Below are 7,355 nucleotides of genomic sequence, written 5' to 3' on the forward strand. Positions count from 1 at the left end.
ATTGGGATCAGACTATGCAGGAAGAATATTGGGATTGGCTAAAGAAAAATCAGCATATTCTTGAGGGATTAAATAAAACAGCAACCCATTTCAGAATCCAATTTGCCAGTTGCAGGCAAGCCTAATTGTGGAGTGGTTCCAGGCAAATCCTTGAAAGGAAATCACTAGAGGAGGGCAAGAACTGAGTCTTCCCTTTCCCCTTCCTTGTTTAGAAAAAAATATTGAGAACATCAAAAATCAGAAGATTTAGACATCCCAAGAATAACAATGGCTGATCAGAGCTTCTCTATCAGAAGTCAAGGAAAATGGAAACAACAAGGAAACCTTTGAAAACAGCTTTCTTGTCTCACTTATGTCCTGTGTTCTCCAGAAGCATCTACTTTTGTAATTATGCTTTACAAAAGCATGAATGGGAGACCATCTAGAGTTCCCACTGCCATCTTCTATATATTTTCACCATCCTTCCAAAAATGCAGAGACCAGAGCATAATTATCACTGTCCCCACAGGCACAAGTCTAGAGTCTATTAATCAATGTAGCCCAAGATTGCATTAGCTTTTTGTCTGACATACACTAATGATTCATATTGAATTGCCAATACATAAAAAAATCAGATCTTTTTCAGAAAACTCTCCTGTAACTATAGCAGTCACATCTTTTCTCTTATCAAGTTAGGAGACAGGATTTGCACTGTCCAGAAAAAAGAACAGAAACAAAGACTTTGCCTTCTGGTAGACACAAAGAACAAAGGAAGAAATGTGAGCCAGAAAGGGGTAGGATCATAATCTTGACTTCTTATCTTATTTTTCATCTTCCTAATGCACCCGAGGGAATAAATACTCTTTACTATACCCTTAAAAGCTAGTCCTCTCCTTATTCTTAATCATCATTTTTAAAAGTATGTCCTTTCCTCCAAAGGGAACCTGCACTTGCACTGGAAATTTCACTTTATTTGATTCAGCCTAGTATCTGAGCCTGTCTAGTCTTTTCTAAATTCATTGGGTTGAATCTCATAAAATTAAATATAAAGTCTTAGACCTGGAATCTAAAATGATATCACATGAATTTAGGAGGGAAACATGAAACAATTGTGCCTAGAAAGAAAGGAGTGTGTCTAGAAAAGATGGGAAGGTAATTTATGGACTGTAAGTTCAAAATAAATTGGCAGGGGACCAGTTCTGAGGGAGGGAGTTTGAGCCAGAACGGCTACCAATTTCCAAGGTAAGTTTCCTTAAGTGAGATCAGGAAGAGCAGAAAATTAAGCCAGAAACAAAACATTAACCACTTTCTCTTGATTTGTTGTACAAATCAGATCATGAAAGCTGAGCCTATTCATTTTAGCTAAAAAATAAATATTATGATCCAATAATGTGTAAATGACAGAAGGCATCCTTAAGTCACACAAGCAGAGTCATTGCAGAGAAATCCCTGACTTTGTCTAAAGCATGGAAGGAGTCATGTCTTGGGTTCTTCTCAGGTGAGAATAAGATGGCATAAAGTCCTTGTGTTTCTCTCCAGGTACATCAGGCTCAGACTGAAATTCTTCTGCTCACCACATCAAGAACATGATTCCTATGGATATTTTCCTGAGCATTGTCTTCTTGGCCCAGACAGGAATCGGGATTCAGGGAAACCTCTTCCTACTTTATCTCTTCAGCTTCTTGTTCTTCACTGGTCAGAGGCTGAGGCCCATAGATCTCATTCTCTCCCAGCTGACTTTGGCCAACTCCTTGGTACTTCTCCAAGGGCTTCCTTCAGGGATTGGTAACTTTGGGTGTGAAAATTTTTCTGGATGATATTGGCTGTAAAATTATATTCTACCTTCATAGAGTAGGTCGGGGCTTTCCCTTAGCATAACTTGCCTCCTGAGTGGTTTGCAGGCCATCATCATCAGTCCCCAGAACTCCAGGTTCATAAAGTTTAAAATCAGAATCCTAAAATACATAATCCTTCTATTCTCTTTTGCTGGATTTTCTCCGTGCTGCAAAATATTATTTTACTTGAGAAACTTAAAGGACCAAGGAGCACCAGAAACACCTCAGAGACAAAAGAATTCTGGTTATGTTCTGTTACTGTGACTCCTATTAGTGTCCCACCCATGCAATTGTGTTCTCCCTGCCTGATGCTGTGTGTATGACCTTCATCAGCTTTACCAGTGGCTACAAGGTTTATCTCTTGTATGAGCACCACAAGAGAGTCCAGCAGTTTCACTCTGACAGATTTCTCCCTAGAGCCTCCCCAGAGACCAGAGCCACTCAGATGATCCTCCTGCTGGTGAGCACCTTTGTTACTTTTTACTTGCTCAATTCAATCTTGGCAGCACGTATGCACTTAAGGACACCTAGACCTTGGCTGCTGCATAGCTCTGCTTTCTTAGCTTCCTGTTTCCCAATGGTTAGTCCCTTTGTGCTGATCAGCAGTGACTCACAAATCCTGAAGTACTATAGGGCTGTCCATGGGAGGAAAAGTCCTCATAATGAACCTGACTACAGTAATACCCAGTCCCTAATCTCTTTCCAGGCTTTGGTCAAACAGAAAAATTCACTAAATGATCTTAAGCCAGAAGTGTCAAAACAGATCCAGAATCCTCATGTAGCTATTTGAACTAGCTCCAAATTCACAGAAAGAAGACAGTTGAAAATAGAGTCAGGGCTTGAATTCAAGTGGAAGGCACCTGTCACTAGCCTCCTGAGAAAACCAGATTATTAAATTGGTAAAGCCTCTGCCTGCATTTTTGATTTCCTTCACAGGCTAATAGTACACTATTTCAAAGTCTGATTCTTTTTGTACAGCAAAATAACTCTTTGGACATGTATACGTATACTGTATTTAACTTATACTTTAGCATATTTAACATGTATTGGTCAACCTGCCATCTGGGGGAGGGGGTGGGGGGAAGGAGGGAAAAAGTTGGAACAAAAGGTTTTGCAATTGTCAATGCTGAAAAATTATCCATGCAGATATCTTGTAAATAAAAAGCTATAACTAAATAAATAAATTAAATTAAAATTTTTAAAAAGCCATAAGACCTATCTAATCTAATGCATAGCAAAACAAAAATACCATTTGCAACACCCATAACTTGTAGCCTTCCCTCTTTCAGCACCTTCATTTAAGGATCTTCCTGTCTCTCCAGGGGCAGCCCTTACCACTGATTTTTAAGTTTTTCCTTACCTTTGACACCAGGATAATTCTCAAATCATTCGTGCATGTGTTTTGAAAATAACAAGCTTTAAAAATTAAAAAAAGAAGTCAAAGAATACAATTGCCTTTCTGTCTCCTTGTACCATTATCATCCTCTCACATGACACATGGCTTTGTGCAACTTTAAAGGGTCCATCAAGCTAAACTGTCATTCATTTAGGTTCATTCATCCCTTAGGAGACACCCAGATGCCATCTAATCTCTTTTACATATGGCACCAATTGAAGAAAACTATATCTCCCCACGCCTTATATTCTGGGTAATTCTTGGCTCAAGTGCAATTACATGGGCCTCATCTTCATTGTTAGAGATTAATTATTCAGTAACCTGCACTTGTATAAGAGGCAAAGATGGTGAGAACAGGAGAGGAGAAATCAAGGTTACTTTGGCTTCTAGCTTTGAAGAGCAGGAAATGGAAAGGAACAAGAATTTATTAAACATCCTCTGTGTGCGTGGTATCATACTAAGCAATTTACAAATATCTCATTTGAAACTCACAATAATCCTGTGAGGCAACTGCTATTATTCTTCCCATTTTACAATTAAGAAAACTAGACAGGAGTTAAATAACTTGCCCAAGATTATACAGATAATAAATAACTAAGGTCAAATTTGAACTCGGGTCCTTCTGGATTTAGGCTTCCTAACAAAGGAAATAATCATATATAAAGCACCTACTATATGCCAGATATTGCAGTAAACACTTTATATATACTTTGTCTGCCATTCTTACTTCTCTTCAAGTCGCTAAAGAGAGAAAAAGGCTTCGGGAATGCTGAGAACCACATTTAAGGGTGGAACCCAGAAAACCAGTAAAAGGTTAAAAGGGACTGTATCTTAAGGGCAGGTCGGTTCTCCAAAGCCCCCACAGCTGTGAATCACAGCACACTAGAAAAACTAAAGGAACGTTTGTTATTACAATCTTTATCTTCCTCTTTGAGGAGAGCTAACAGGCTAACTAACTAACTAACCCAAAGAGTCAGAGATATCTCTCTGGAGGTCATAAAACAAATTTACTGAAGCAGATGGTGCTTGTGCAAAAATGCTTGTGGCAGCCCTTTTTGTAGTGACAGAAACTGGAAACTGAGTGAATGCTCATCAGCTGGAGAATGGCTGAATGTCAAACTTTGGTGTATGAATATTATGGAATATTAATGGTCAACAGGATGATTTCAGAGAGGCTTGGAGAGACCTACATGAACGGATGCTGAGTGAAATGAGCAGAATCACGAGATCATTATACATGGCAACAATAAGACTATATGATGATCAAATCTGATGGACGCGGCTCTCTTCTACAATAAGATGATTCAAACCAATTCTGATTGTTCGGTGAGTGAAGAAGATCTACACCAAAGACGGATCGTGGGAGCTGAGTGTGGACCACAACATAGCATTTTCCTCTTTCTGTTGTTGTTTGCTTGCATTTTATTTTCTTTCTCAGGTTTTTTTTTCTTCTTGATCCAATTTTTCTTGTACAGCAAGATAACTGTATGAATATGTATACATATATTGGATTTAACATATATTTTAACATTTAAAAGGGGGAAATATATGCTTTTCTTTAAACAACAAAACCATGCTGTGCTTAAAAATATATACTTGGTATAGGGCATGAAATAAATCAGAAGTAAGAGGTTAGAAGTCAGAGAATAGGATCATTGTTCTCAAATTATCCATGCATATGTTTTGAAAAATGCGCTTTAAAAATTAAAAAAAAAGAAGTCAAAGAATACAACTGCCTTTCTGTCTCCTTGTATCATTACCATCCTCTCACATGACGCAATCTATTCTGCTAGTCCGAATTAGATCCCCAGCAGCCACTAGCAGGTGAGTCCCATAACACAGGAAGACACTAATGTCAGAAGAACTAGCACTCTCTATGTAATACACCTATCCCCAGGTTAGTGTTCTAGACATTTTGGGGAATTCTCTCTTCATTAACTCTCCCAGTGTGAGAGCTCATTCACTCTGTAATACCTGGTATATGTTCTCCTAAGTATACTTCCCCTGATTTCTGCTTTGATATCAACTTAGATAAATGGATTTACTTGCTATCTACTAGTGTATTCGTTGTGGATCTGACATCTGGTAGGAAGAAAAGTCAACCCTTGGATGTTTAGCTTAGGGATCCTCCTTTCTTGCTAAATAATCAGGAGTACTCCTAGAAATTACTTGTCAGTTTTTTTCAGTCATGTCTGACTCTTCATGATCCCATTTGGGCTTTTCTTGGCAAAGATACTGGAGTAGTTTACCATTTTGTTCACCAAGAAATTATTAACCATGGAATAATAATATTTAAGGGAGCCAAAAGATCTAAGTTCAAACCTCCCTCAACATTTACTATCTGTATTACTCTGGGAAAATCATTTAATTTCTGTCCACTTTAATTTTCTCATCTGTAAAATGGGGTTATAAAAGCATAGATGCTCTAAAAATTTGTTTCTTCCCAGTTAACAAAGTTGAATACTGCAATCATAGAGTATCTTATCTGAGACCCTCCTTGAATTTTCATCTACCCATTAATTTTTGTCGTTTGAATTTGATCATCCAAATAGCCTGGATTCCACCCCATTAAGCTATCATCTATGGAGAAGATATAGGTAAGTAATAGTTTGTCTGGGAATAAAAAAGTCCTGGAGAGTTTGATATGTTTCAAATGCAACAAAGGGCCTCCATCTAACATGGAAAACAAAGAAATGATTTAATTAGTTCTTAAGAAAAGTATATCCTGAACTAGTTCCCATAAATCTCCTTTCTGATCAACTATCTCTGAAGTATAGTGGGTCACCTCATTTTGGAAAAGTAGACGAGAAAGGAAGAGTAATTAGCAGAAATATGTCTAGAGGACAAAGGCCTTGAGTCCATGTCAGGACCAGATGAAGGAATTAGAGATGTTTAGACTGGGGAAGAACAGCTCTGGGACAGAACAAGTATTCTGTTATTTGAAGGGACACCACCAAGAAGATGGAATCTTCTGTTTTGTTGCAGAGGATAGGAATAGGAAGAATAGATGAGAACTGTAAAGTCACTTCCATCAGAATACATCCTCATACCATATTATTTGTTGCCATGTATAATGATCTCCTGGTTCTGCTCATTTCACTCAGCATCCGTTCATGTAAGTCTCTACCAGCCTTTCTGTATCATCCTGCTGATCATTTCTTATAGAACAATAATATTCCATAACATTCATATCCACGACTTATTCAGCCATTCCCCAACTGATGGGCATCCACTCAGTTTCCAGTTTTTGGCCACTACAAAAAGGGCTGCCACAAACATTCTTGCACACACAGGACCCTTTCCCTTCTTTAAGATCTCTTTGGGATATAAGCCCAGTAGTAACACTGCCACATCAAAAGATACCTGCATTCTCTTTTAAAAGCACACAGACCAAAAAGGTGTATATTTCTGGATAAGGCCAACATAAAAATCTTTTTTTTTAATTTAGCAGACCAGTGAGAGAGATAATAAATGCTTATAAAAATAAACTAATTATAAAATGAAATGAATGTGATACAAAAACTAAAGGCACCAATACCAACTAGATTTTTTAAAAATTGGGTACTACTTCATATCTATTATATTGGCTAAGATAACATAAAAGATAATGATAAATGTTGGAGGGTATGCAGGAAAACTGAGGTATTAATGCATTGTTGGTGGAGTTGTGAACTGATCCAGTCCTTCTGAAGAGCAATTTGGAACTGTATCCAGAAGGCTATAAAAAGCTATAAGAGCAATGCATACCCTTTTTCTAGCAGTGTTTCTATTAGACCTGTATTCCAAAGTGATGGTAAAAAGAGGGAAAAGGACTGACATGTGCAAAATGTTTGTAGCAGCTCTTTTCGTGCTGGCAAAAATTGGAAAATGAGTGAATACCCATCAGTTGGGAAATGGCTGAATAAGTTATGATGTATAAATATAATGGAATGCTACTGTTCTACAAGAAATGATGAGCAGGTTGATTTCAGAAAAGCCTCAAAAGATTTAAATGAACTGATGCTGAGTGAAGTGAGCAGAATCAGGAGAACATTTACACAGTAACAACAAGGTTATATGATGATTAACTGTGATAGATTTAGTTCTTCTCAGAAACATGGTGACCCAAGAAAATTCCAATAGACTTGGAAGAGAAAAGACCATCT

General features: G+C 37.7%; 1 pseudogene; it reads left to right on the top strand.

Moving 5' to 3' along the window:
- Positions 1 to 1,477: 1,477 nt before the first annotated feature.
- On the top strand, positions 1,478 to 2,604 carry LOC116422734 (annotated as a pseudogene).
- Positions 2,605 to 7,355: the final 4,751 nt, after the last annotated feature.

Source organism: Sarcophilus harrisii, chromosome 3 (genome assembly GCF_902635505.1).
Source record: "Sarcophilus harrisii chromosome 3, mSarHar1.11, whole genome shotgun sequence".
Classification (NCBI taxonomy): Eukaryota; Metazoa; Chordata; class Mammalia; order Dasyuromorphia; family Dasyuridae; genus Sarcophilus; species Sarcophilus harrisii.